Source organism: Nannospalax galili, unplaced genomic scaffold, assembly GCF_000622305.1.
Source record: "Nannospalax galili isolate Female #2095 unplaced genomic scaffold, S.galili_v1.0 scaffold18, whole genome shotgun sequence".
Taxonomy (NCBI): Eukaryota; Metazoa; Chordata; class Mammalia; order Rodentia; family Spalacidae; genus Nannospalax; species Nannospalax galili.
Window position 1 is genome coordinate 10,345,819 of NW_008346548.1, and position 6,000 is coordinate 10,351,818.

At 41.6% G+C, this 6,000-nt stretch overlaps 1 protein-coding gene across 2 annotated transcripts in view; it reads left to right on the plus strand.

The window, feature by feature from the left end:
• Pdia5 (protein disulfide isomerase family A member 5) overlaps window positions 1-2,797 on the plus strand; it is a 105,280-nt gene extending 102,483 nt beyond the window's left edge. For both annotated transcript variants that reach the window (XR_003851066.1, XM_029568215.1), the window contains one exon: window positions 2,199-2,797. The gene's annotated coding sequence lies outside the window, so the exon portion shown is untranslated. The remainder of the gene's footprint in view (window positions 1-2,198) is intronic.
• The last annotated feature ends 3,203 nt before the right edge of the window (window positions 2,798-6,000 follow it).

Here is a 6,000-nt window from a genome sequence, read left to right on the forward strand (position 1 = left end):
ATGGTTCCTTGTTCTCTGTACCTAGTGATCTGAACTCATCTCCTGCTGCAAACCCTGCTGAGTTGGACAATGTGCAGCTGAGGTCACTTCCTACTGCAGAGTCAAAAGATACATTTTGGAGAACTTCCTCATCTTCTTGGCCCCTATCTTGTACTTTGACTGCTCACCACATAATGGTTCAATTAACTCAAGAAACAAATGCTTTGCCTCCATGGTTCCTTTCCACTTTCCTGGTTCCTGCAGTTATATCAGGATATATACTCACATAAAGGATTTGTTGCTAAGATCCACAAATGAGCAAGAACATACGTGACTTGTTTTTCTAAGTCTGTGTATCAAGGGGGCAATGGGGGTACTTTAACTGGGAAGGAAGGAGGGAGGTTAGACGGGAAGAGAGAGAGGAGAGATAAATAAAGCTTAGGTGGTATGAAAAACCAGAGGGGAATGTATTAGCTCAGAAACCTACCAAAAAATACACATACAATATCTGAACATGAGTGCACGTGTATATCTGAAGGCTATATAACAAGAAACACAGTGCCAGACAGGAGAAACCTCCCTTCAAGTTGTTGGTCAGTGTGGTCCAAGCAACTCCCAAAATAGCATAGGCTATTGCCACAATCTTTGATCACCTCCCAGAACTTGGAGGTAAGACCCTATTGCTGAAGACAGGGCATACTTTTTGGAACAGTGAAGCTAGAAAAGGACTGGAAGTCTCCTCTCTGAAGACTGGCTTTCATGGTTCTAGGGGATACTATGCAAGCTGCCAAGAGAGAAAATCAATCAATGGTCCAACCCAGCTCCAAAACCTAATAACCACAATGGCCAGCACAGCAAACTATTGGTGCAGTAGTGGCACCTAATTGGACTTAAAGCCCTCTCAGTGGGAGGGAACTCATGGGTGGTACTATAAATATAACCAAATACGCATGGTTGGAGAGGTCATAGATCCTAGATAAAACCCTATCTCTGTCAAATGAAATTTCTTACTGTATGCTAAATATGGGTCCTTATATTTATAGATAAGTATACCATGTACCACCCATCAAAGAAGATTCTTTTTGCAACAAATGGAGGCTATTACAGAGTTCCACAACTGGTCACACACAGACAGTACATCTCTGAGAGATGCCCAACCCTAAGTGTCACATCTACAGTGAAACTTCTATGTCTAAGGCCTAGGAACATAGTGGAACAGGGATAGAGAGAATATTAATGTATCCCTCAACTCTCACCAGCAAAGCTTCCTCATCCACCAGAGTATGATGCACACAGAAGGTCACAACTAGCCAAGTTTTAGAGAATAACAGACTGCAGAGTGTGTATCCCTGGATATGACTCCTGTATTAAACCTCAACCAGGGACCATTTTGGAAAAGGGGGAAGAAAGGCTGTAAGAGCCAGGGTTGGTACATGAACATTAGGAAACAGACTCTCCCAGGCCTCTGGAAATTCGCTCATGTGAACTTGCAGCAATGATAACAGCAATGCACAAGGTCCATGCAGACTCAATCAGGTAAAAACCCAGCATAAAACTGGGAAAATGGGCAGCAGGCCCCAACCTTAGCCCAGGAACTATTGGCAACCAATTACTGTTGGTTGAAGGAGAGTAGGTCTTCTTTGAGGGAGAGACTCTAGATAGGCTGACTAGATTCCAGTGGATGAACTTGCGCCGAGGGACATCTAGGTACAAAAACTTGACTCAATAGGCCTTTTCATATACAGCAGAATGCATGAAATCTGGTGCGGGGTGGGTCTTGGGGGATGTGGATGGGGAAGAGATGTAAATATGATTAAGATGTATTATATGAAATACACAAAATTTCAATAAAAATGTTAAGAATAAAAAAGAAACAAGATGCTGAGGCAACTAGCTCAACAAGAAGGTGGAGGTTTCTTGTTCAAAGTCCACCTGGCCTAGAAGCTGATTTAAGGATGGTTTATGTGGGCGGTACATGAATGGTCCCAGACTTGTGGGTGCCTTCCCTCAGCAAGTGATGGATAACTGTAAACTGACAGGGCCTTCTCCCACGGGAAGGACTAAATGAGGTACATCTGATCCAAAGTGCTTGCACTACATGCTTTTCAGTTCTACAAATCTCAAGAACAAAGGTCATTAGTCCCTTGGGCTACTCTTAGCCCCAGTTAGTTTGCCCACATGCACTTCCTGATGTATTATTACACGTCGCTCTATTTCAGGTCGGAGAGCAGTCTTCCTGTCAGTCTCCTTCACCTGAGCTGAAAGCAATGTGCCCACAGATCCACGTCTTATCTCAAGCCCTAAGTCCGTGGCATTGAAGGAAGGGAAGGAAGAGATGCCACCAGCATCTATCATCAGAAGCTAGAAACTGCAGGAGCTGGGTTCCCTTAATCACTGGAATATTTTGTCATTTCATTCACTAGAGAAGGAATGGATGACCATCTTTACTTATCTTTTCCCATCTGCTATGGTTCTCAATCCAGGGTGCATATTTAACCACCTGGGAAGCTTACAAACTCTCAGGATCAGGACTCTACTCCAAAGTAATTGACCAGAAACTAGTAATGGGACCCTAGCACTGATATGTTTAAAAGATCTCCAGGTTGCTCTGATGTACAGGTACACTGCCTATGGGTAGAGAGCTGTAAGTGTCTCTGGAGCCCAGTGCAGAGCTTTTTTGTACAGTCAGTCCTCCATATCCATAGATCCCAGATCCTTGGATTCAACCAGCTGCTGACCAGGCCTATGCTGCTTGCTTCTCTGCTGAACATGTTCAGACTTTTCTCATTGTTATCCCCCAAACAACATAATATGGCAACTATCTTGTCCTAGTTTGTTTCTTCATTGCTGTGACAAAGCACCCTGATCACTACCAATTTGGGGAGGAAAGGGTTTATTCAGCTTACATCTCCCAGGTTGTAGTTCATCAGGGAGTCCAAGGTAGGAACTCAGGGCAGGAACCTGGAAGCAGGAACTGGAACACAGGCCATTGAGGAATGCTGCTTACTGGCTTGTTCCCTTGGCCCCTGCTCAGCCTGCTTTCTTATACAACACAGGCCCACCTGCCCAGGGGTAGCACCACCCACAGTGGGCTGGGCCCTCCCACATCACTTATCAAGAAGATGCCCCATGGACATGGCCACAGGCCAGTCCAATAGAGGCAATTCCCTGATTGAGGCTCCCTCAACCCAGGTGTGTCAAGTTGACACTAAAGCTATCCAGCACATATCTATAGCTATGTACATTGAATTAAATATTAAAACTGTTAATGCAAAAGCACAACTCTCACCTCAAAGGGGGATAAGAGATAGTTTATTCTAGAGCCAAATATGAGTAACCATGGCCCGGGAACACAGATTCAGTTTAATCCAAATTTCATGTTCCAACATGGTAACAGCTTCATGAAGTTTTTATAGTAACAAAACAAAGAAAGCCATGAGACAAGACATTTTTTCAAATATATTGATGGAGACAACAGAGAAGCAGGTTATAGCAAAACGGGGAAAATTCTACTATAGGCCTTAGATGCTAGATTTCTTAGCCCTTGGGTTGGTGGAAGCTGGTGGTCTGCTAAGTTAATACCTGCCAAAGGTCAGAAACAGGTGAGCAAGGAGTGGCTAGTTAGGGGGCTAAAGGTAGCTCAAGATAAAGGGTAATTAAGCTCTGGACCTGCAACATGCCAAACTCTTCACAACCACTGAAGTTCTAATCAGTTGATCAGCCTTGCAGGTGTGGTTTGAAGATAACAGGGTTTTCCTGGGAAATTTGTTAACATAAGTAATTTAGAGATGACTTAAAGTATATGGGATGTGTATAAATTACATGCAAAGACTGTACCATTTTATATAACGGATTTAGATATCTTCAAAATTTGATGTCTGAGGGGGTTTCCTGGAACCAATCCCCCTAGTTACAGAGCAGTGAGTATATATTTTTATATGTATGGCAGCAAGATTTCTAAAAACTTGAAAAAAATCAAGAGGAAGAAATTTTCCAGCTACATTATTCTCTAAAAGACTAGAAATGTGATTAAGCAATTTTTTATAATCTATTACTGGTTTTAACTCCTGAAAATTGTTTCTAAAGTATGTTCAGTAGGATGCTATATAAATATAAAGCCACCCACATTATCAGTGCAATACAGGATCCATGCAGCTCCAAAGGTTTCAGCTGTAAGACTCAAAGGTAGCAGAACAAGAGGTGGTAATTCTATCGCTCTTTTTGTCTGGACCAGCAAATGAACAGTACATGCAACGTTGCTAGTGCCGCCACATGCTTAGGTGTTCAGCCTCGCATCCAGGCTGGGAAGCTGCCAAGCAAATGTTCTCCTCTAATAGAATGTTAAGGCCTCAGCAGGACTCAGACTTTAATTCCTATCATCTCCTGACTGCCTTCCAATCATCTACTTTTCTGCAGAAATAGGGCTGGTTTCAAAATTCTTTAAGAAATAAACTAATGCATGGATGCATAGAGGAGCTTATCTGAATGCAAGCAGACATTTCATTTTCAAAAGTCTCTAACTTGTTGGAAAATAAAAGAGTTGTCGGAAGAAGGGAAATTACTGATAATGATAGCTTACAGAGTGAGTCTGAGTAAACTAAGCTTCAAGGGTGGGGAGGGACCGGACAGGTTTCAGCCACATACTGGTGGCACCAGGATCTGGGATATAACATTAAATCATGCAGCTATTCAACTCATCCTCCCATGTTCCTCTCTGCTTTCACATCTGCCTAGAACCTCCAGATCCTAAACCTGCCTAGAGTTCTGTGGTGTGACTGTGTTCTGAACAAGACTGGATTTCTCATTGGCCAAGCCAGTGACTGTCCAAGGACTGCCCCTCAACCCTCAAGAGTTATATTTCCTAGTACCACTCACAGACCACCAGTGGACCATGATTCTAGAGGCTTGAGCAGTACAATTTAGGAACTATTTTTAAGAAAAATAGCATGAGCTCAGTGTGTAATGCACACTTGTAAACCCAGCACTCAGGAGGCTAAGGCAAAAAGATAGCCTTGAATTCAAGGATACCTTGGACTATATAGTGAGTACCAGGCCAACCTGGGTTTCAGAATGAGACTATCTTTAAAAAGAGGAGGAGAAAAGGGAAAAAAGGGGGTTTAAGGGAAAACAGTACAAAATTAGGAATAACAGCAAATATAAAATATAAATTTTGAATGAAAAAATTATATTAAACACAAAGCTAACATATGTCACAAACATCACAAATTCCAGAAAAATGATGTAGTTCTTTTGTTTAGATTTCTTTTTCATTAGGGGGCTCTCTCCCTGACACCTACACAAAAGAGCCAGCATCCTTTGCATGGGCCTCTCTTCTTTCTCCCTCATTTCTTTAACTCCACTGCACTTATCCAGAGCTTAGAATCTATTCTATTTGTTTATGTTCTGTCTTTCTCCCCATGAGAATATAAGTTCTAGAGGGCAAAAGCATTTTCTGTCTAGTTTGCCATTTTGCTCCCAAACTCAGAATGTGATAAGCATATTCCTTCATTAATACTGATAGGGAATTGATCCCAATGAGTCACTCCTGCTCAGGGTGAACATCAAAATCTGTGTATGCTCAAATCATTTACATTAAGTGGCACAGTATTTGCACACAATCTTATGCATTTTAAATTATCTCTAAATCAGCTAAAATACCTAATACCATGCAAATGTCAATGCTATATCAATAGTTGTTTTTATTAGTGAAGGCATAATGGCCAAAATAAGTTTGTATATATTCACCATAAACATAAATTTTTAAAAATATTTTTGATCTTCGATTGGTTGACTCCATGGGTGTGGTGCCTGAAGACAAGGAAGGCTGGCTTTAGTCCATGCATGTTTATTCAGAAGATGCTTCCACCTAGAATTCTGTAGTTTACAAAATGTATGTAGACTGTGAATGAATTTTTGTTTTCTTGTGGTTTTTTTCCCCTTTATTATGATCTGTGTGTGTATGTGAATGCAAGTGCTTTTACCTGCTGAACCAGCTCACTCAGCCCTACTTTTTGTTTTAAA